The 25,257-nt window shown below is 37.4% G+C and overlaps 1 long non-coding RNA gene across 1 annotated transcript in view; it reads left to right on the plus strand.

The window, feature by feature from the left end:
* Nucleotides 1-1,308: 1,308 nt before the first annotated feature.
* The window catches only part of LOC131503754 (uncharacterized), a 42,406-nt gene continuing 18,457 nt past the window's right edge, over nucleotides 1,309-25,257 (plus strand). The window contains exons 1-2 of the long non-coding RNA XR_009257580.1: nucleotides 1,309-1,963; nucleotides 2,261-2,392. This is a non-coding gene — a long non-coding RNA (uncharacterized LOC131503754). The remainder of the gene's footprint in view (nucleotides 1,964-2,260; nucleotides 2,393-25,257) is intronic.

Below are 25,257 nucleotides of genomic sequence, written 5' to 3' on the forward strand. Positions count from 1 at the left end.
TTTCTTACTGAAAAACACTCAGTGGCACTTTTAACCTGGCACTTGAAAACAACTACCTTTCCAGACTTCACATCAGCAAGTCAAGTTTTTAGCTATTTTTCTCTAGCCTAAGTGTGTAAGAACAGTCTACTCAAAATGTAAACATTTTAGCTGTTTCCAGGTCTTTCTCCCAGTGTGACACCCACCTTCTTTGCTTGCCTTTCTTCCCACCCATCCTAAAGGACAGCTAAAATTGTGCCTTAAAGCATTTCCAATTCCAGACTTGGCCACGAGTAAATTTATCCTGGCTGCAACTGTTGTAAATCATTCTGTGTTAAGTATTCAGATCACAATAAGGCATTACTTCTACTACCTTCACCTTAACAAAATACATATATTTTAAGAGACTGGTCTTTGTGATTCCAGCAGAACACTAGAAGTTTGTTATCTATAGTGGGTGAAATAAATAAAGATCAAGGATGCTGTGTTGAAGGCAGAGATTTAACTAATGTTTTCAAAACGAAATTTGAAACACTCTTTTGGGAAGCATCAGTCACATTGGCTTTCCACATAGCCTCTTGAAGATTTGTCTTTGAGAAATGTGGCCAACAAGAAAAAATATCTAGATACTCTGATTTGAAGAATCTCCAATGAAAGATGCCGGTTAAATCAATCTACAGCAAAGACTACAGTCAAATGCCCCACACATGGAGACAAAACTTGGAGCTTTTTATGATCCTGTCTTAAGTATAATGAGCCTAGCATTTCAGGAGAACTCAAATAATAAAGACAAAGCCTAAACCAAAGAGCAAGAGGAAAACTTGGAGAAAATAGAAATATGAAAACAGAAGAAAGATTCACATACATATAATTCTTTTTATTGTCCTCAGAGATAAGAAAAAGGATGCCATAAAAAATATTCAGAGAATACATTGGAGTTTTTAGAAATCATAAGATAGGAGGTGCCTGGGTGGCTCAGTTGGTTAAACCTCCTACTCTTGATTTTGGCTCAGGTAATGATTTCACCATGCATGAGATCAAGTCTTGCCTTGGGCTCTGCACTGATGGCACAGTGATGCTTTGGATTCTCTCTCTCCCTCTCTCTTGCCTGTCCCCTGTGTTCTGCCTCTCTCAAAAAAATAAAGTAATAAACATTAAAAAATAAAAGATAAGATGAAGAAATTTAAAACTCTGAAGAATATTTGGGAGATAAATTTGAGGAACTGTGGGAGGGAGGGAGGGAGGGACAGAGGAAGGAAGGAAAGGAAAGGAAAGGAGGGAGGGAAGAAAGGAGGGAGGGAAGAAGGAAGGAAGGGACGGACAGAAGAAGGAAAGAAGGGAGGGAGGAAGATAAAAATGAAGGAAACCCATTAGTAGCCCTCAAGACCTAATATCTGAATCACAGGAGTTTCATAAAGGGAAAAGATTGAAAACAGAGAGAATAAATTGTATCCAAAAAAGAATGAAGTTAATTCTGAAGAACTGAAGGGCTTGTGCTTATACAAAGGAAGGGACCGTCATAAAGGGTACACAAATGCAGGCAGCACAAGAAAGGAAAACAGGCACAGACAGTGCTGTCTCATCATTATAACATTTCAGAACCAGCGGGCAAAGAAAAGATCCTCAAAGCTTCCAGAAATGAACATACATACCCTACACAAAGAATTGAGCAACACTGTTGCAAGAGGTCATCGGAATGACGTGACCGCAAGTTGACCTGGGAGCTGAACGCTGGTAATGGAAGTCTCCTCGCCACCCCCGACCCCATTCATCAGGCGTGCTTGGGGAGTGAGTTCGGCTTGCCTTCCCCATTCCCAGAGGCTGCCCGAAGGACACAGCCTGCAGATAGTGCTGTGGTCCTGAGACTCTGCGCGGTACTTGTGACTGAACCCAGTGAAGGCCTCTATATAGTCTTCTAAGATTTGGCAGGCGGGTGCAGAGATCTACCCCTCTCTAGCTAAAACCCCCAAGACAAGCCTCCCAAGTAAGTTCCCTTTTGCTTATTAAAACTGCCGCCACCAATCTGGAGCGGCCTGCCTCTTTCTTGGTTTTCTTCCTGTCCTCCGTGTACACTCAGAGAACACTGCAGAGGAAGGAGCTTGTGAACAAACAGAAACTAAAATACGCTGGAGGAGCAGCGTCCTTGAAATTCTGAGAGAAAATAATATCTAACTTAGGATTCTACATTCAGCAAAGCTAGCAGTAAATGGAAGGATGATATAAAGAGATGTTCGGGGATATGCACAGTCTCAAAATTTACCTGGCGGGCATTTTTCTTCAGGACACGACTGCTGGAAAAATCCAGGAAACAGGAACGCAGGATACCAGAACAGCAGGGAATCCGATAAGGAGAGAGGAGACCCGCGGCAGAAGGCTGGTGGAGAGAGATCCCAGGACCACGGCGCTATACAAGGTAGGAGTGGAAACAGACCAGATTGGAGCAGGTTAAAAGGCTCAGGAAGCAGCTCTTCAGAAAATGAAAATGGTAATATTGACGGTGTCTGAATATACTGAATGCTATTATACATCTGAGAGAGGATTGGGGAGTAAATTAGTCTACATAAATAAAAATAAATAAATAAACAGGGGCACCTGGGTGGCTCAGTCTGTTGGGCGTCTGACTCTGTTGGTTTCGGGTCAGGTCATGACCTCAGGGCTGGTGGGTTCCAGCCCCACCTCCAAGTCTGCGCTGGCAGTGTAGAGCCTGCTTGGGATTCTCCGGCTGTCTGCGCCTCTCCATGTGCACTGTCTCTGTCTCTCTCAAAGTGAATGAATGAATGAATGAATGAACAAACTTAAAAACAACTAAACAAATAAAAAATAACAGAAGAAGACTGTTACTCCATACAAATAAAAGTTGATCAAGTTGGGAAAAGTCATCCTAATCAACTACAGAGCTCAGCTAGTGATCGTATTTACATAATCATAATAATGTAAATCCTGCATATTAGTGGAATTGTAATGATAATGGGAGTTTATTAAAGGTAATAGACAGGTGCATGTATATGTGTGCAACGTTCACACATGTGTGTGTGAGCATTTGTGTGTGGCTGTGTAAGATGTGTGAGAAAATGTGCTAAATCCTCTTCTTTAGTAGTGGGAAGTCAATAGGTAATGCCTACCACAGAAAAATTCAGAAGTTGATCATTTATTATTTTGAGACATAGATAAAAAGTTTTTTAAGTGTTTAAAGAATGGGACATATGGGAGATGTTTTGGGAGATTGCCAGAATTTCTGTAGAATAAACCATGTTCATGTATAACTTGGATAAAAATTAAAACTAAGTTTAAAAATTCAATTAACGATGCACACATGCACACACACATGCACACACACCCACAGACACAGAAGAATGGAGAGCTTCCGAGGGCAAACTGGATTAATTCCGAGCATTAGAGCAGCTTGTCCCTACAGCGTTAGATCAATGCCATATCAATTTGAAGATGGAAAATTCCCACAAACCTGCCTGGCCTGACTCCAGGGCAGAAACTGCTTACTAGCCCCAGGCCCTTGGCTGCCCTCCGCATGGGCAGAGTACCTCACCCTCTAGGTCACAACACACTGGTGTAGAAAGATCAATTAATCTGTGTGTCCTAAAGAATTTGTTAATAAAATACATTAATTTGTGAATGATTTTCTTTTTTGTAAATTATTACAGATGCAAGTTTTTGCACATGTTTTTATTATATTATATTTCCTTAGGTGGTAGAAAAATGTGTGTACTGTAATTACACACATTATATACTACATACATATGTACATTACATACTACATTACAGTAGTTATGGCAGAAAATTGGCTTAAGCTGAAACATGTCTAATTAATGTTACTACCAAAACATGAGTAGTATGAAATACCATCCATCATGTGTGTTTTATCAACTTTGTTTTTGAAAAGTGAGTCTCTTTGATGTAATTAGATGCATCAGTGTATAACCGTGAACTTCACTTGTTGCAAATGACAGAAACTGCTAAAAATAACTTAAAGGAGGAAAAGATATATTAACTTCTGAAATTTGGAAGTCAAGGAGTTATCCTTCAGGTATGGCTGGATCCAGTGTATAAATTATATATCATTATGATTCTTTATCTATATATAGCAATGCCAATTCCAATTGATTGTTTTCTTTCCTAAAAGGGAAATATTTCTTCCATGAAGCTAAGATTGATGGCAGTTATATAATTCAGAGTTTCCTGACCTTAATTTAGCAACTCTAATAGGGAAAAAAAGGGTTTTTTTTTTCATGTGCTCATGTATGAATTTAAATAAAGAATTCTGATTGATATGTATGAGCAATATGCCTACCACCTGGACCAGTCACTCTTTCCTGGGAGACAAGTTTCAGTGATTGACCAAGCCTATATTATATACAGTCCTATGGTATACTAAGATTGACAGTTCCACCAAAATTACACATAATGGGAGTAGAGCATTTCTTTAAAGGAATGGATTATAATGTGCCCTCAATCCTATCACCCACTCCTCTACTGATGTATGCCTATCATCATATTATTAGAATTAAACACTTTATTAAGATTTTGATCTCTTTTAAATTATAAATATCACCAGGACAGGAACATTTTTAAGCTATAGGCTTATAAATCCTCTGTTCCAATCAAAGTGCTAAGAGCAAGTTTGACAGGTTGAAGGAGGAGCAGTGGGGATTTTTCATGGTCAAATTCTAAAGCAGAAGGAGAGACTACATGAAATTGCTAGGAGTGAAGACACTTTAAATACTTTATTATTTTGCCTTGATTTCTGTTCTACTTAGCTATGAATGCAAGTGGTCCCCAAACCTAGGGGCTTAAAATGACAATAATTTTTCTCTTATCTCTTATGGGTATGAGGATTTATGGGTATCTACAGAATGATTCTCACTTGGCATCTGTCATCCAAGCATATGCAGATGGTCGTGGTGGCTGCAGTTCCTCAAAGCTCCTTCACTTACATACCTCGTACCTGTCCTGGAAGAGCTGGCAACAGGTCCACAACTCTCCATGTAGCCTCCCCTACCCACCAGGTAGGGGCTTCTCTACAGTGTGCAGGGTAGTCAGGGTACTCACACTTTTCACCTGGCATCTGGCTTCTACCACAGTGTGTGATCCGAGAGAGCCAAGAGGAGCTACCACTTCTCTAAGACGCCAGGTTGGGACCTGATTGGCGTCACTTTTGCTATATTGTTCAAAGCAGTCCCAGACCAGCCATATTTAAGATGATTGACGAATAGATTTCACCCATTGATGGGAGAATGGTTGACACAGACATGGACGGAAGGAGTTGATGGCTGCCATTTTGTAGATAAGCTGCTACAACTACCATGTTCTGGAATATTTTCTGTAAACAGCAAGGATGAAATTACTTTGTACCCACCTAAAAGATGCAAACAACTATTGATTGTTCACTTTTTGCCCATTCTTCAATGCATCCTTTCACATTCTCTTTACTTCAGAGAGATAGATGTAAATTTTCATAACCAAGAGACAGAAATGTACAATATAGTAAAAAAAATTGCATTTATTACAAATTTTACAATAATGCAATTTTTGGTGGGATTTTTGGGATTTTTTTTGTTTGCTTATTGATTTTATCACCCACCAAATGAGCAAAAGTTAAAAAGCATATTCAAAAGTGAAAGCATGATATGAAAGATATAGTTTCATATTTTATAGTTGGGAATATATCAGCAACATGGCAACATAATGATGAGTGGAAAGAATATAAATTAAAGTGCCAATTTTCTTTGTCACAATAACTCCCATTTTGGGAAATCTATCCTTAGCAAGTTACTTGATAAGTATGGAGAAGAACGAAAAAGTTTTCATATAAAAAAGTTATTGTTGCATCATTATTTATAGTAACAAAAGTTTAGACTAATTTAAGTGCCCAACAATGGAAATATGGATAATAACCTTGATACACCAACCTAAAGGAACTTATGTCATCATAGAAAAATATATTTATAAATAATTTATAATATGGAAATATTTTTGCTTTCATTTTGAAAAAGAAAAAGAAAACAGAATACAAAATCATACATGGACAGCATAATCGCAGTATGCAATATGAATGAAAAGCTATGCCAACAGAAAAAAAGACAGAAACAAAACCTTCAAAAGATAAACAATGTTGACATAGCTAGATGATTGAACTATGAGTAAATCATTTTCTTTTTCTGACCTTTTTTTCTTCTTATTTGTTTATTTATTGAGGGGAGGCGGGGAGAGAAAGAGAATGAAAGCAGGGAGGAAGGGCAGAGGGAGAGAGACTCTCAAGCAGGCTCTGTACAGTCAGGGCAGAGCCCAATGTGGGGCTCAGTCCCACCACCCCGGGATCATGACCTGAGCTGAAATCAAGAGTGGGATGCTCAACCAACTGAGCCAGCCAAGTGCCCCTCCAAATTTCTTAATGACACTTGATCTTAGCCAAAAGACTGAGAAGGATTTTTTTTACCTGCCAATCTGAATTTGGAAAGAAAGAGGTAGTGTGAAATTCTACCTTCCTCTCGACCAGGACCACAGATAAGGATATGGAAGAGCTGACTTTGGTAAGATTCTCACCCTTTATAGCTTCTGCCAGTTTTTTCAGAACCCTGTCTGCAGGCTCTCGAATGAGGGATCCCATCCTGGTCACCCAGAAACTATAGAGGACAAAACTTACCCTCTTCCCTCAATGGTGAGTGCTTGGCTGAGACCCCTTTTTCTCCAGAACACCTAGTAAACAGTTTATCTAGGTTAAAGCTGCTGTGTGTGGGCACCTGGGGTGAACTCATTTGGTTAAGTGCCTGACTCTTGGTTTTCGCTCAGGTCATGATCTCACGGTTCGTGAGTTCTAGCCCCTCATTGGGCTCCACGCTGACAGCGCAGAGCCTGCTTGGGATTTGGGATTCTCTCTCTCTCCCTCTCTCTCTGACCTTCCCCTGCTCATACTCTCTCTCTCTCTCTCTCTCTCTCTCTCTCAAAATAAATAAACTTAAAAAAATTTGCTCTACTCTGTGACCACTGTAATTCAAGTTTATCTTTGGTGATGCTAACCTGCATGTGCAGCCTTAAAACATAATGCTGTTCACCTGAGGCTTCACAGTGGACCCAGACCCAGTGGACCCCGTCCATTTCCAAGTCAGATCCCGTCCAACACAGCAAGTTTCCAGACCCAGTCTGAAAAAAGAAATGTTCTGGTGAAGTCTGAAAGCCCAGAATGCAAACGCTGTAGAGGCAGGGTCTTACCCATCCTGGCATGAAAGCGGAAAACCCCAGGGGCTCAGCAGGCACCTTTGCCTGGTTGCTGTGGCTCCTGCCGGCCAATGGGGCTCTGTTTGGGTTTCCTCTTCTGACACGAGAACTATTAAAAAATAAACTGGGACATTTTAAACATTTTGAGTTTATTTGGAACAACAACAACAAAAATCAACTCAAATCAGTGGTTAGGAACCTAAATTTCTGTAATGACAAATGTCATTCATGTTCTTTAAAGAATGTGTGCAGCTTTTCTCACTTTGATTTTCATGTAATCAGGCAGCCTCCAAGAAGACAGCACCATGGCAAATGAAAAGAGATCCTTTTCTCTAATCATTCCAGCTGGGGGGAAAAAAAGTCCAGATGAAGATGTCGGGGCACTTGACCCAATGGGAAGCAGAGTCTTTCCTTCTATCCTGGACCTAAAGTAAAAAGTGGCCTTTCAATACTGAAGTGTAAAGCCATTGAACAGAAACTCCAGGCATTTGTTAAAAGTTAAAAGGCCCTGAGGAAAAGGAGACAGATGGGCTTTAAATCATCAAAACACTATTTCATAGGCTGATAGCAAATCATAAATGATTCTGGAGTCTGAAAATTTTGCTGCTTTATAGACCTTGGCTGTAATTTGAGCAGAACTTAGATGAATTTCCACTGAAAGTTCAGACTCTAAAATGTTTATGAACATGTCCCAATTCAATTCAAAAAGCATTTATTAGATAGCATGAAAACATTTTGTAAACCTGGTGTGTTAGACAGGCATGAGGAATATATAATAAACCCTCACTGTGGCTAAACGCTCTGCCCAAGCCACCAAGGCAGGCAGAGGTCATCCAGAGAGACAGGAGTGTCCCCATAACCTAGTGCAACCAAAATATGGCAGTGGGGTGCTTTCACCCCTCTGAGAAATGAGGGTAGAAATAGTGTAAGCATAATACATTGTGCCTTTAGTTGTGAAAAGCAAAGCATTGGCCATGTCCTGAAAGAAGGTGATATTTTCTGCTTAAAGAAGAGAAGCAGAGGGGCACCTGGGTGGCTCAGTTGTTCAAGCATCTGACTTCAGCTCAGGTCATGATCTCATAGCTCCTAAGTTTGAGCCCCATGTCGGGCTCTGTGCTGGCATCTCGGAGCCTGGAGCTGCTTCAGATTCTGTGTCTCTCTCTCTCTCTGCCCCTAACCCACTCGCATTCTATCCCTGTCTCTCTCCAAAATAAATAAACGTTAAAAAAAAAAAAAATTAAAAAAAGAAAGAAAGAAGAGAAGCAGAGATTCAGTCCCATGTTTTCACAACAAGGATGAAAGTTTTCCCTGTTTTCTTTAGCACCTTAAAATGAAGTAAAGCTAGGTTTTTTGCAATTTGCCTTCTCAATTTTCTAATGAAAAATTATGTGCTAAACTATAACACATAGTCTCTTGGTAGGATATATTCCAGGTCTTAAAGCAGGCATTTAAGTGCTGTACCTATCAATGTTTGAGTGTATTGGGGGTGACTGGTGGCCATTGTCCATAGGGACAGAGTCCCACTCACTCCCACAGGGCAGAGCTGATGTGACACTCAAGACCCATGTATTTTGTAGGGCCCAGTATAAAATAAAATGTGGAGTCTCTTGTTTTAAAAAACTATTAAGAATTTCAAGGTGAGAAGAGCACTAAATGAAGCATTTGACCCTTCTGATCATGGAGCCCTTCTTAGCATGAGACTCTTTTGAGTCAGGGACCTGTATGACAGCATGGCTCACATGCCCATGAAGTTGGCCCTCATGACATCTATCCTTCCAGGCTTGCGTTCCATATTCTTTCTTCTTTCGATTCTCCATATTCACACCTTAGGCTAGCCCTCAGCACATTTATAACTAGTGATTTCTGTTTCTAGCTCTCTTCTCCCTCTCGCACTCCTTCCCATGACTCCCACAAGTCAGTGGTGCTTTGTTATTGCCTGATTCCTGCAGTCTTCCTTTATGACATCCCATACAGGCTTGACTCTTCAAAGATCCCTACTTAATAAACTTTTTTCCTTAAAACTTGGCCAAGTTGTACTCCATTTTTTCACAGTAGGAAAAAAAAAAAAAACAACAGTTGATCATGCCAATGAAGATGTCTCCCAGAATATATATATTTACCCAAAATCACAGCATGTGAAGAACTTAATGTGAGTAGACAAAAATGGCAGAAGTGCTGGTTCTCCCAGAGATCAGTTGGGAGGATTCTTACTATTGAATAAGGGATTTGATTACCCCTGATCGTACCTCCATCTATGGCCATAAATAACCACATTTAACCATGCCACTGGGTCTCTTCTCTTAAATGGCCTTCTGCTATGAGCACAAACAGGGAGATAAGCACAGAGACCATTTAATTGTCCCCAGGCAATTAAATGATGAGCCACTTTGTTGCAAAGATGATTCATTCCAACAGAACTGAATTCTCTGATTTCTCAATAAATATTCATTGAGCACCTATTTTTCACATTAGCCATTACTTTAAAAAATATGCACAAGATAATAGCCCAAGTAGTATCTAGACGTGGTTTACCACACCAGTTGTCTCAGGTCAAGTACCTTAGAAGCAGATTCTGAGATGGTGTTCTTTTTCTTTCTTTCTTCTTTTTTTTTTTTTCAGTATCATTGATACACAATGTTACATTTGTTTCAGGTGTACATCTTAGTGATTTGACAAGTTCATACATTATATTATGTTCACACAGGTCTAGCTGCCATCTGTGCGGTTACATTGTTAACATCGCTAATACAATATCTTTGTATTCCCTGTGTTTCGCTTTGTAGTCTTGTGAATCCCTCATTCCATAACTGGAGGCCTGTATCTCCCACTCCCCTTCACCCATTTTGCCCAGCCCCCCACTCCCTTCCCCACTGGCAACTATCAGTTTGTTTTCTGTATTTATAGTTCTGATTCTGTTTTTTTGTTTCTTTATTCATTTTTTTTTAGATTCCACTTATGAGTGCAATCATACGGTTTTTGTCTTTCTTAGTCTGACTTACTTCACTTGGCATAATATCCTCTAGGTCCATACATGTTATCGTAAATGGTACAATCTCATCCTTTTTGATGGTTATGTAATTTTCCTGTGTGTGTGTGTCTCTGTGTGTGTGTGCGTGTATGATTTTCCTTATCCATTTGCCTGTTGATGGACACTTAGGTAGCTTCAATGTCTTGGCTATTGTAAACAATGCTGCAATGAACATAAGGGTGCATATATCTTTCTGAACTAGTGTTTTCGTTTTTCCTGGTAAGTACCCAATTGTGAAATTATTGGATCATATGGTATTTCTATTTTTAATTTTTTGAGTAACCTCCATACTGTTTTCTACAGTGGCTGCACCAGTTTGCATTCTCACCAACAGTGCATGAGGGTTCCTTTTTCTCCACATCCTCACCAACACTTGTTTCTTGTCTTGATTTTAGACATTCTAACAGGTGAGAGGTGATATATCTCATTGTAGTTTTGATTTGCATTTCTCTGATGATTAATGATGTTGAGCATCTTTTCATGTGTCTGTTAGCCATCTGTCTTGTTTGGAGAAATGTCTATTCAGGTCCTCTGCCCATTTTTTAATTGGATTGTTTGTTTTTTGGTATTGAGTTGTATAAGTTCTTCATATATTTTGGATATTAACACTTTGTTCGATATATCATTTGCAAATATTTTCTCCCATTGAGTGGTTTGTCTCTTAGTTTTGTTGATGGTTTCCTTTTCTGTGCAAAACCTTTTTATTTTGATGTAGTCCCAATAGTTGATTTTTTTTATTTTATTTCACTCATTTTAGAAGACATATCCAGAAAAATGTTGCTATGTCTGATGTCACAGAAATTATTGCCTGTGCTTTCTTCCATGATTTTTGTGGTTTCAGGTCTTATGGTTATGTCTTTAATTCATTTTGAGTTTATTTTTGTGTATGGTGTGAGAAACCGGTCCACTTTCATTCTTTTACATGTAGCTGTCAGTTTTCCCACTACTATTTATTGAAAAGACTATCTTTTCCCCATTGTATATTCTTTCCTCCTTCATCATCATTTCTTTCATCAGTGTGTTTTATATTTTTCAGAATACAGATCTTTCACCTCTTTGGTTAAGTTTATTCTTAGTTATTTTATTCTTTTTGGTGAAATTTTAAATGGTGCTATTTTTTAAACTTCTCTTTCTAGAAATTTTTTGTTAGTGTATAGAAATGCTACTGATTTCTTGGTATTAATTTTATATCCTGCCACTTTACTCAATTCATTACTTCTAATGAATGGAATAGTGGAGTCTTTAGGATGTTCTATATATATAGTATCATGTTACCTGCAAATAGTGACAGTTCAACTTTTTCTTTACCAATATGGATGCCTCTTCTTTTTTTGCCCAGTTGCTATGGCTAAGGCATCTAGTATTATGTTGAATAAAAGTGGCAAGAGTAGGCATCCTTAAGGTCATCTTGACCTTAGAGGGAAAGCTGTCAGTTGTTCACTTTTGAGTATGATGTTAGCTGTTCATATATGGCCTTTATTATATTAAAGTATGTTCCCTTTAACCCCATTTTCTTGAGAGTTTTTATCATGAATGGATGAGAAGTCTTATCAGATGCTTTTTCTGCATCTATTGAGATAATGTGATGTTTTTATCCTTTGTTTTATCGATGTGGTATATGAGATTGATTGACTCATGAATATTGAACCAGCCTTGCACTTGGGAATAAATCCCACCTAGTTGTGGTGAATGATCTTTTTAATGTATTGTTGTATGCAGTTTGCTACATTATATTATTTATAATATATTTAATATTATTATAGTAATATAATTATTAATATTTTGTTAAGGATTTTTACATCAGTTTTCAACAGAGATATTGGCCTATAATATTCTTTTTTTGTGTGGTGTCTTTATATGGTTTCAGTATCAGGGTAATCCTGGCCTCATGGAATGTATTTGGAAGTTTTCCTTATTCTATTGTTTGGAATTGTTTAGGAGAATAGATATTATCTCTTCTTTAAATGTCTGGTAGAATTCACTTGTGAATCCATCTGGTCCTTGATTTTAATTTTTTGGCAGTGTTTTTATTACCAATCCCATTTTGTTATTTGTAAACAGTCTGTTTAGATTTTCTGTTTCTTCCTGGTTCAGTTTTGGAAGATTTTATGCTTCTAGAAATTTACTAGAAGCATAAATTTACTAGAAGCATTTCTAGAAGCTTCTACTAGAAGTAAATTTCTACTAGAAATTTACTAGAAGCATTTCTTCTAAACTGTCCAGTGTTTTGACATATAATTTTTCATAGTATTGTCTTACAATCCTTTGTATTTCTATGGTGTCAGTTGCTAATTCGCCTCTCTTGTTTCTGATTTTAATTATTTGTGTCTTTTCTCTTTTTTAATTGACAAGTTTGACAAAAGGTTTGTCAATTTCATTTATCTTTTCAAAGAACCAGTTCTTGATTTCAATGATTTTTAATTTTTTTAGTCTCCATATTATTTATTTCTGTTCTGACTTTTATTATTTTGTTTCTTCTATTCACCTTGGGCTTTGTTTATTCTTCTTTTTCTGGTTCGTTTAGGCATAAGGTTAGATTATTTATTTGAGTTTTCTCTTTTTTCTTGAAATAGGCTGTATTGCTATATACTTCTCTCTCAGAACTACTTTCACTATATCCTAGAGATTGTGGACTTTTGTGTTTTCATTTTCATTTGTCTCCATGTATTTTTTGTTATTCTTTGATTGCTTGATTGACCCACTGGCTGTTAATAGCATGTTATTTAGTCTCCATTTATTTGTGTTTTTCTGGGGTTTTTTTCTTGTGATATATTTCTAGCTTCATACCGTTGTTATAGGGAAAGATACATTGTATGATTTAAATCATCTTAAATTTATTGAGGCTTGTTTTATGGCCTAATATGTGATCTATTCTGGAGAATGTCCCATGTGCACTTGAAAAGAATGTATATCTTGTTGTTTTTGAATGGAATGTTCTATACAGATCTGTTATGTCTATCTGGCCCAATGTGTCATTCAAAGACACTGTTTCTTTATTGATTTTCTTTCTTTCTTTCTTAATGTTTATTTATTTTATTTTGAGGAGAGAGAGAGAGTGGGGGTATAGAGAGGAGGATAAAAACAATCCCAAGCAGGTTGCCTGCTGTCAGCACAGAGTCTGACATAGGGCTTCAACTCACAAATCATGAGATCATTACCTGAGCCAAAATCAAGAGTCTGATGCTTAACTGACTAAACCACTGAGGCACCCCTCATTATTAATTTATCCATTGATGTAAGTGCAGTGTTAGAGTTCCCTACTATTATTGTATTCCATCAGTTTCTTTACGTCCAGTAATATTTACTGTATGTATTTAGGTGCTCCAGTGTTAGATACATAGGTATTTAAATTACTATATGCTCTTGTTGTACCTATCCCTTTCTCATTCTGTAATACCCTTCTTTGTCTCTTATTACAGTCTTTGTTTGAAAGTCTATTTTGTCTGATATAAATATTGCTACTCTAGCTTTTTTTCACTTCATTTGTTTGGTAAATATTTTTCCATCCCTTCACTTTTAGTCTGTATGCATCTTTAGGTCTGAAGTCAGCCTCTTGGAGGCAGTATATAGATGATTTTTGTTTCTTTTTTTTTTTAATTTTTTTTAATGCTTTATTTATTTTTGAGACAGAGAGAGACAGAGCATGAGCAAGGGAGGGGCAGAGAGAGAGGGAGACACAGAATCCGAAGCAGGCTCCAAGCTGTCAGCACAGAGCCTGATGTGGGGCTCTGACTCATGAACTATGAGATCATGAACTGCTGAAGTCAGATGCTTAACCAACTGAGCCACCCAGGCACCCCACAATCATTACTTTAAATTCTTTATCAGGCATATTGCTTGCTTATCTCTGTTTCATTTATTTCTTTTTCTGAGGTTTTCTCATGTTCTTTTTTTTTTTTTTTTTTTTTTTTTTTTTTTTTTTGCATATTCCTCTGTTTCCTCATTTTGCCTGACTTTCTGTTTTGTTTTTGTGGATTAAGTAAAACAGCTACTTCTCCTAAAGTTGAAGGAGTGGTCTTGCATATGGTATCCCCTATGCAGACTGTGTGTGCTTGGTGACTTTAGCTGGCTGGCTGGAGCTGTACCTATACATGCTAGTTACTCTTTTAAACCAGGGCTTTTTGTGGAAAAAATAAAGAAAAAATAATAAAATTTTTAAAGAGAAAAGAAGAACAGAGAAAAAAACAAGAAAAGAAAAAAGAACATGAAAGAACAAAACCAAAAGAAAAAATAAAAATAAGACAAGACAAAATTTTAAAGTTAAACACACACACACACACACACACACACACACACACACACAACTATGGCTTGTTTTCTGTGACCCAGCACCACAAGGAGGCTGGTGTGGTCTTGTGGACCCTCTGCTACCTGAGGTCACAAGCTCATTGTGAGCCAGATCTTGCTCCAGTCTGGACCTTTAGGGTGGAGGGGGAAAGAATGTTCCCACAGTTGTTTGAAACCATGGCTTTTTTCCATATGCCAGTGTAATTGGGGATGCTGTGGGCTTGAGGACTCTGGGCTTGTTGAGATTGCAAGTTCCCTGTGACTGCCAAACCCACTAGTTATGGTGTCTGGATGCACTGTTGGGACCCACCAATTATGGTGTCCCAAGCTACCCCTTATGGCTTCCAGACCCTGCTCTGGTCTAGGCTTTTAAGGTGGAAAGGGGGAGAGCCTTACCACAGTTCCTCAGCCCTTTTAAACTGCCACATTTTTTTTCTGTGTCCCAATGCTACTGGGTCTGGTATGAGCTTGTAGTTCCTGGGCTTGCTGAGGTCACCAGCTATCTGTGACGATCTGACTCACCTGGACTCAGGATCCATGAATCATGGGGTCTGAACCTGCCTCTTATGGCAGCCAGACCCTGTTCCAATCCAGGTTTTTGAGGTGGAAGGAGAGTGCTCCTACAGTTCCCTGGCCTTTTTAAACCATGGCGTTTTTCTGTATCTGCATGTGACTAGGGCTAGTATGGATTTGTGGAGCCTGGGCTCCCCAGCTCACTGAAACAACCGGATCCATCAGTTAATGGCGTCCAGACCCTGCTCCAGTCTAGGTGGGGTGGGAACATAAACCCTGTTGATCTCCAGTCCCTCTGACCTGAAGAGATTTCCCTCAGCTGCCCTGCCACTTGGCAGAGTTCTAGTGTTCTCTCTTTTATATGCTAACTGCTCTTTTAAATTGCAACACTAATTTTTATGTGCTGAAGGACAGGAATCTGTTTCCAGTCCCTCACTACTATCCCTCCTCACTGCCCTTGGCAGCCTATGGAGAGGAAGTTCCCTTTGTTACCATGTCTCCTTCTATCTTTTTTGCTCTTCTCTTGCCGTTCTCTCTATGGTTGTTCAGTAGCTGTTCAGTCAACCCTCAGTTCTTCAGGAGGAATTGTTCTGTTAATAGGTGTAATTTGGTGTGCTCTGTAGAAGTGAGTTCAGGGTCCTACACTGCCATCTTGAACTGGACCATCTGAGATGCTGTTTTAACAGGTAGTTCACTCACTAGGGAAGGCCCTTGAGATCTCACTGAAGGGAGAAAGGAGAAGAAAGAGGAATTAGACAGAAGGAGAAATAAAGCTGCAATTCAAGAAAAATGTCAACTTTAACCAATCCCATGGGGTCTCTGGTACTAGAACTCCCACTCAGAGAAATCCCAAGTAGGAGCTAAAAGGCCAGACATTTATACTCCATCAGTCACTGTGTGCAGTCCTACTAAGGGATGGCTCTTTTCAACTGAGACAATACCCAAAGAAGCTAACAGTCACGTCCACTACACCAGTTGTTAAAACATTGAAATACTCCATGTCTAGGGTTAATCAACCACTGTTCTGCTGCCTGGGCCACCTCAGCATCTTCTGGCCTCCAAAACTGATCTAACCTTATAACTAGTGTCTGTTCTGACTGATCAGTGCTCATGCTATACCAATTATCAAACGGTTTGGTTTGGGGTTGTTGTTTTTTTTTTAATAAATCTTTTTGTTTGAGAGACAAATGAGAAGCATAAAATGAGGAAAGAGGTGAGCAGCTCTGGAAATACATTGAATCTAAAATATGTTGAATTCAAATTGTGGGAAATCCAAGTTTCTCAGTTCAATTTTAGATGATGAACTCAAAATTTAATTCTCTTTTTTCAATTCAGTTTCATTGATTACATGAAGTGCTCTGCTTTTCTGTCTTAATTAGAAAGATTGCTTAATTTAATTTGGATCTACTGACCAAAAGACTACTGATGGGTATTTGAATTCATAACGCACAGTGACAATCAGGTTATAGGGATTTTCTCTAGAGTATTACAAGATAGATTCATTAAATAGCATTCAAAACATTTCATTAAACAAGAATTTCTGAATCACAACTAATTTTAAAATTTACATAAAATATTTCAGAAGATTTCCAAGGTCAAATATACATTTCGTGATTAACTCTGGAGCTGAGGTTAAAAACCAGGTATCACTATAAGGTTGCCTTATCTCTATGAAAGAAATATTTAGGAAGAGCAGGTCAGAGATGAACATGAGACAAAAAGCTCTAAACACTTTATTGTCTCATTGGCAGACCCCATCACCTCAACTGCATTATTCATCCATTCTCAAATTCAATGCAGAGGCCTTCTGTAAATCAGGGACAAATATGGAGCCTGGAACAGTTTAAGGCATTATTTCCAAATGGTGGTCCAATGAGCTTTAGGAAATATGCAAGATACTCAGGGGAGTTCAGAGGGACAGAGGTGCTTCCCAGTGGGCTCCAAGCCTCCATTTCAAGCAGAAATGCTCTCCTGTATTTAGTTTTTAGAGAGACACCTCTTACAAAATATTTACCTAAAATAAAACAAAGTAGATTCTATGGTTTAAAAAATAAAAAAGGTTTGCAGACAATTGTCATAAAGTGGCTTAAATTGTAATTAGAATAAAAATTACAAATACATGTCATTTTAAGACAACTAAATGTATGTAAGTTAGATGAATTGAGAATTTGTAAATTCATCATTTATGGCGATTCAATCTTAAATATGACCACATTGCCTTTTTCACTATATGTGTGGGGGTTGGGAGGTGGGGAATAGGTCAGCACAGAAAAGTTCTGACTAGTCAAGAAGGAAGTTTCAAGAGAGTGACCCAATTTCAAGCTAACTTTACATACAGTTTGATATTTATAAGTGGTTCTGATTATTTATTGTTAGTAAAGAGTCACATTTGTGTAATTGGTTTAAATGAAATTTAATGACATGTCAGCATGCCTAATATAAGGATTTTTTACATTGCTGAGAGTAAACTTCCAATTCAATCTGAATTAATTATACCTAAATGTAGGCTAACTTAGTTAACAGAAAAAATATATAAATAAGTAATATAATCATTCAGGCAAAATCAGAGTACCTGACATTAGCAGCCATGGTAAGCCATAAAACCCTAAATTGAAGAATGGGAAAAACAACATTTGATCATAATAATGTTTGTTTTATTTAGAAAGTATCTGTTGAGTATGACACAGAAGAAAATTAAACCCAGCAGCAAAGTTAAACTGTGTGGACTTCAAATGTCAAACTGCTTGAGATTTGAAATGGTTATCCTTTGCTTCTGAGTACTTTTCTTTTTTTCTTTTTTTTTCTTTTTTTTTATTTTTTGAGAGAAAGAGGGGGGGGGAGGGAGGGGCAGAGAGAGAGGGAGACACAGACTCTGAAGCAGGTTCCAGGCTCTGAACTATCAGCACAGAGCCAGATGTGGGGCTTGAACTCACGAACTGTGAGATCATGACCTGAGCAGAAGTCGGATGCTCAACCGACTGAGCCATTCAGGTGCCCCTAAGTATTTTTCTTTAACTTTAAGTTAAGAAGGTGTTATCTTCCAGGAACAGTTTACAGGGGAAATAATAGTTAAATTTATTCTTAATGAATTATTTCAATATCTTAAAAATAAAAAAATCATTAAATTTGAACCTAAATCTGATCATGACTTCAGTTCTAACAGTGAGCTTGTAGGATAAACCAGCCACAGAGAAACATGTGCAATGAAACCATGGAGATGGAGACAGCAAAGTGCAGAATATGGGAAATGCTATTGAGCCTGGATTATCAGCAAATAAACCACAAGGAAAAACAAAGAGAGAGGGGACTCTGTAGATTAAAAGAGATTTAAGAAACACCAATGAATTACAATGTACATTTCTTATTTGGATCTTCATTTAAAAACCTGGACAAAATTTATACGATGGGGAAATCTAAATACAGCCCAGGTAAAGATTCTGAAATGTTAGGGATACATGCTAAAATATTTATGAACAATTGTAAGATTTCATAACTATGCTTCAAAAAAATCTTGCAAAAAGAATGGCTATTTCTGTAAATGAAAAAAGACTGGCTATGTGTTAACAAATGTTGATAGTGAGTGATGGGCACATGGGGTTTATTATGCTATCTCTCTGCTTTTGTGCTTGAAATTTTCTATCACAAAAAGTTAACAATAAAATGAAATAACAAGACAAATAATATTTTCCTATATAAAAATAAAATGATTGAAATTTCTATTTAGTAGAAGGATATTTTACATGTCTTATAAGCAGTGGAACCAGTCTTACTCTGTTTTGATTTCCATTGGTTATTTTGCATCAGCTTCAAATCCTATGACTTCCTTGGCTGAAGCAGGACATGGGAAATTGACATCAGACTTGGATCTTCCCATTAATGAAGTAAGCAGCTAAAAGCATATTACAGATAGACACACAATATTTCCTGAGAGTTTTCAGAACTGGCCTGCCGAGGGACCCCTAATTTAGTATCCCCAAATTCAATCCATGACTTGGCTCACTCTTTTCTCTTGTCCCCTCCCTGTCATCTCCTAGTCATTTCAATTCTGTGTGGACAGGTGTCTAGCCCAACCAACATTTAAATGTGCTTGGAAAGATAAGCCCAAATGACACCCTGATAATATTCTTAAAAACTGCAGTATTGAGTGTAGCAGAAAATACATTTTCCCTTTCTTCCTTCCAACAGAACTTCTACATGCTCAATTAAAGGTCCTCACCTTTCCAGAGTCTCACAAGACTCTGACATATGACATAGTCCTGGCCAAAAAAACTTAAGTGAAAGATTTTGAAAGAGGATTCCCAGAATATTCTTTCAAAAAGAACCAACTCATTCTGTTCTTTATTTTCTCATTTTTCTGTATGGATTACAGCCTGATACCTGGTGCTACAACTGCCATATTAGAACCATGGGAACAATACCTACAGGCTAAAGATGACAGAGCAGGAATAGGAAGAGTGCCTCATTCCTTAAACAGCTGACCAGCCAGGAGCAACTTACCCCCAGTCCTTATGACATGAGAAAAATGGATCCCTATTTTATTAAGCCACTGCAATGAGATTCCAGCTATCTAGAGCTAAATGCAATCCCTTACTGATGTATATCACTTATTGAATGGCCAAAATGTGAAAAATGTGATTCTTACTACTAAATTCTCAGGGAAAAATATCAAAGTCCAAAAATTAAATCTGCAATATTTTGTAAGTATAAATCAAAGTGTACTAAAGTAAAAAATGCTATCCTAAAAATTTGTCACTTTGCTTAATCTCAATTAGAAGGTCCTCAACCAGATGCCTGGGAATGACATTTTCTACCATTTTAATATCCTCTGTGCCCATAACTCAGTTTAACAATCTTTTATTGAACATATACTACATCCTCACCTTTTATTTGTGCTGGAAGTAAGAACAGATGTGAAATGTAAGCTTCTAATATGAGAAACTCATACTTTCATTGGAAAGAGAAACATGCAAATGTACTGATTTAAATAAACAATGTATTGAAGTATCCTGTTACCACACTGTAACATAAAAGGCTAGAATAAGGGGGCACCACTACTAACCCATATCCTGGCTTAGTGCAAATTATTTGAAAACTGTGCCTCTTATGCGGAGCATCTCACTTTTATCTAATATGTATTACTTAAATGTACAAGCATCCTATACAAAATATACTATGTCATTAGCTCCCCTAGAGGCATGCAGTGACAACCTGCACAAGGTTCTGCCCAATCTGGAATAAGGAGAAGTCACCGTAGACTAAAGTCAGAGAAGACACATAGGGGAACAGTGTGAGTCAAACCCACAATATATTAGTAAGACAAAATAGACGAAAAGTTAAATTTTGTGTTTGATGGATTTTAAATCACATTTTCATTATTTCAAGGAAGAGCATCTATCCACAGAAAACAGTAAGCCATACCTCCAATACTGATCCCTGTATCCTGCTAAGTCTGTAAAAGTAAAGAACTGTTTAATTTTGCTATTAGAAATCCACGGATGCCTACTTCCCCATGCCATAAATGAATTCACTCACAGAGTGGCAGTAAACCAAATTATAGAAGGGCTTTTTATGGTCTTGAGAATCACACATTTGCAGGGGAATGAACATATGTAGTGGCAACAGAGGAGCAATTACGCATCCTATGATACTCCATATGCAGCTGTGAATATCTGCGTTGCCACCGGTGAGTCGACAGCTCTCCTGGCTGAGACACCCAAGCCAGGGTTTTGCTTTGTTTTGTTTTAAAGAATATAGCTTTCAACCCCCTCCTGAACAAGACTATAACAAAGCAGAGGGCCTCGATTGAATGACTCTTTCCAGTAAAATGCTCACTTGAGTGCTCTGGAAAATGCCCTTCTGAATATCCCTATGGCTCCTTTAGAATAAAAAAAAAAATGGGAATGATCTCATCCTTGGGTGGCATCAGGTGGAAATTCATTTCTAGCCCAATGCAGGGCTCGAACTCACGGACCGTGAGATCATGACCTGAGCTGAAGTCGGACGCCCAGCCGACTGAGCCACCCAGGTGCCCCTCACATTTATTTTTCTATAGGAAGATGTTTCCCAGTCTTTTTTGAGCCATGTTGCTCATTGACAATAACCATATTTATAAAGCACACTGGGTAAATTGATGAGGTTGTTCACAGCCAGAGGCAAAATATCTGGGGATCTTGACACTGTAGTTTCAGACCAGTCCCCCAAACGTTGAGAAAATCAGGAACCTATAACCCATTCAAGGAAAAGGAAGAAATTTCATTAGTATCTTGTAACTTAGAAAAAGTAAGAAAGGAGCCAGGACATTGGGGTCCAATTAGTTTTCCTTTCCTCCTCAGTCCCAGAAATGTCTTTAATCTTCTTTAAGCAATAAGAAAAAAATGTATGCCTAATGTTCTGCCTACGCTATGATGTTTAGAAAATATCTAAGTTGCATTCCCTCTGGTTTGGAGTATATAAACCCAGCTCCCAATGAAAGTTGGCTATTAAAAATAAAAAGCATTGATTTTAGACTATTATCTAGCTGTAGACTTTAAAACTCTTAAAAACTCTACTGTGAACCTCAAAGACTAAGGAGGCTACTTTGTTCTGGATAGAATCTTCCTTCCACTTCCCTGGACAATACTTTTTAGCTTCAAGGCAAATGCTTTAACATAGAATACAGTGAGGTAATTTATTAGATTGTATTATTTATTCATTTATTAGAGATGGTATTTCAGTAGGCTACAAAGACACAAACACAATAAACCTTGATATGAACAAGAACGTTACATATACTTGAGGAGAAGAATGTACCAAAGGTTCTTGGAGGTCCTTAACTGAAGTGATTTTCCTAAAAGGCAAAAAATATTTGGGGAGATATTAACCTGATATTTACTCATAAACATTCCTTATAAGCACATTACTTTTCATTTCAGAAACTAGTTCCATATGCACAAGACATAGCAATGCTCTATTGATTTAACCATTGTCAGTGAACAAGAATTCTGGTATTTGAGTTTTCCAGACAACTACAGCCTACCTCCTAAACATGTGATTCTAATTTTCTGCTTTATTATTTAACTTAGAAATTTTTTCTACAGAATATAGCAAGACATGCTCACTGTGGGAGAGGTAAGGGGGGAATCAAAGCATATAATATAGTATAAAATAAGAAAAAAGTACATAAAATATCACTACCTAAATATTAATAGCACTTTAGATATATCCTCCAGACATTTTTACACACATAGATATTCATGCAGAGTACTAAAATTTTTTAAAGTATTATTTAATACTGATGTTTAGTAACCTGATTTTTATATTAAACATGTAATGGACATTGAAAGAGTGAGACTTTGAAAGGTTATCCAAACTTACTTAAACAATCATTTGATTATAGATTGGTTTTTAGTTTTTCATATTATAAGTAATCTGGTTATGAATATGTGTGCATATAGATCTTTGCATATGCCTTCGGGTGTTCCTAGAGAATTCAGAGTCCTAGAGGTAGGGTCTCTGGAGCAAAGTGCATTTACATTTAATAATTTGATAAATATCACCTAAGTGACTCCTAGACAGGTCAGCAAGTAATTGAGAATGATTGTAGCCCAATGCTGCCACCAACCGAACATTTTTTTTTCAAATAGTTTGTTAGTTATACCAAATCCATTTAATGACAAATTTTATCTTTTGCCACTAATTTGAAAGGCCTCTTTTATCATACACTAATCTCCATATATTCCTGCAACAGAGCTCCATATATGTATATATCCATATACACACGTATACACATGTATACTGGTGTAATTTATATTTATATATGTATTTATATATATATATATATATATATATATATATATATATATATATCCTTCTTTTCCTGAATTAAAATTAGAATTTTGATTAAGATTATATAAGGATATAGATTTATTTGTAGAAAATTAATATTAACATTATTTCTTATTTCCATTCAAAAATATAAAATGTATAGTGCTTAGATAGTTCTCACATAGAGTTCTCACAGATACCATATTAATTACATTAATACACATTAATACACACTAACTGCTTATTTTGGATATATCAGGAAGATCATGATTTTAGGAGAGTTCGGTCATAACCAATCACTTAACTGAAGGTCCCATATTATTTATAATGGGTTTCAGTATACTCTCCTGCTTTTTCTGGGTCAAGGATCAACGACTCAAAAATAATGATAATTTTCCCTCCAACCTTATAAAAGTTTTGAGCTGCTTCTCTCTATTGTAGTAATTACTCAACTGTGAACCAATTTTATTAAGATTGGGTATAAGTTCATGTTTTGGGGGAGCAGGAATGACTGTTTCCAATTTGTCCCAATTTTTGAGGGTTATACTGATAAATAAATGAGTATACATGTGGGGTTTGATAACTTATGACCTGATCTCTCATTTTTTAAATTATCTTTTTTTTCTAAGTTCAATCTACTGTCCAACAGCTTTTAATTTTGGTTGCTATGTTTTTCATTTATAAAAGTTCTGTTTGGTTCTTTTTTTCAAATTTGCTAAGTCATTTTGAAAGTATGTTAAAGCTCATCAATTTTTTTGTTGTTGTTTGCTAATTTGTTTTGAGAGAGACAGACAGAGAGCAAGTGGGAGAGGGGCAGATAGACAGGGAAACACAGAATCTGAAGCAGGCTCCAGGCTCTGAGCTGTCAGCACAGAGCCCAACGCAGGACTCAAACTCACGTACTGCAAGATCATGACCTGAGCAGAAGTTGGACGCTTAACGGACTGAGCTACCCCAGCGCCCAGTAAAGCTCATTGATTTTTAACTATGATGAGCTGAGTTCAAAATCTGCATATGATAATTCCAGCATTTGAATTATGCCTCAAACGTTTTCTAAAGTCTGTTATTTCTGCTGGTTCTTTTTCTGCCCCAGTTTTATTAAAAAATAATTGACATATAATATTGTGTAAATTTAAGGTGTACTGTACCGTGATGATTTGATACATGTTTATATTGTGAAATGTTTGTCACAATAAGGTTAGCACATCTTTCACTCCACATAATTACCATTTTGTTCTTGCTGTTTTTATGGTGAGAACATTTAACTTCTTACAACAGTTTTCAAGTGTATACTACAATATTGCTAACTACAGTCACAATAGTGTAAGTTAGATCCCAGGAACTTACTGATATTGTAACTGAAAGTTTGTATCTTTTGACCAACATCTTCCCATTGCTCCCACCTTTCAGTCCCAGGCAACCACCATTCTACTCTGTTTCTATAGAAATTCCACATATAAGTGAGATCATACAGTATTTGTCTTTGTCTGACTTATTTCACTTAGCATAATCCCCTCAAAGTCCACCCATGTTATTGCAAATAGCAAGATATCCTTCTTTTTATGGCTGAATAATATTCCCTTGGGGATGTGTGTGTGTGTGTGTGTGTGTATCACATTTCTTTATTCATTTATCCATCAGTGGGCATTAAGTTGTTTTCATGTGTCAGCTATTGTAAATAATGTTGCAATGCACATGGGAATGCAAATATCTCTTCAATACAGTGATTTCATTTCCTTTGGATAGCCACATTAGAAGTGAGATTACTGCATTACATGGTAGTTCTATTTTTAATTTTTTGAAGAAACTCCACAATGTTTTTCATATTGGGTACACATTCCTACCATCGCTATACCAAGACTCCCTTTTCTCCACATCCCCACTAGCATTTGTTATTCCTTCTATTTTTGATAATAGTCTTTCTAACAGGTGTGAGGTGATATGTCACTGTGGATTTATTAAATTATTAAATTATATGTCCATGTTCCCTTGCAGCTCTCTGAACATCTTTAAATAATCATTGTGAATTCTTTGTTGGGAACTTCCTGGATTTCCATTTCTCTGGAGTTAGTTAATGGAAGTTTCCTGTATTCTTTTGGTGGTGTCATGTTCCCTGATTCTTTATGATCTTTATGATCCCTGTAGCCTTGCATAGGTACATGCATATTGTAGTCTGCATATTTGAAGAAGCAATCACCTCTTCCTGATTTCAGGACTGACTTCAGTAAGAAAAGGCCTTCACTTGTAGGTGGGGAGATGCCGGGAGATGCTGTGACCCAAGGTCTAGTGATGTGGGGCACTGAGTACAAGGGTGTGTGGTGGCTCAGGTTCTGGGTGGGGGGCATGGTGTCTCATCAGCTCAGACTGCTGGGGTGCACAGCAAAAACAACTGCATGGTCCTTGGTGGCACAGTTGTG

Source organism: Neofelis nebulosa, chromosome 2, assembly GCF_028018385.1.
Source record: "Neofelis nebulosa isolate mNeoNeb1 chromosome 2, mNeoNeb1.pri, whole genome shotgun sequence".
Taxonomy (NCBI): Eukaryota; Metazoa; Chordata; class Mammalia; order Carnivora; family Felidae; genus Neofelis; species Neofelis nebulosa.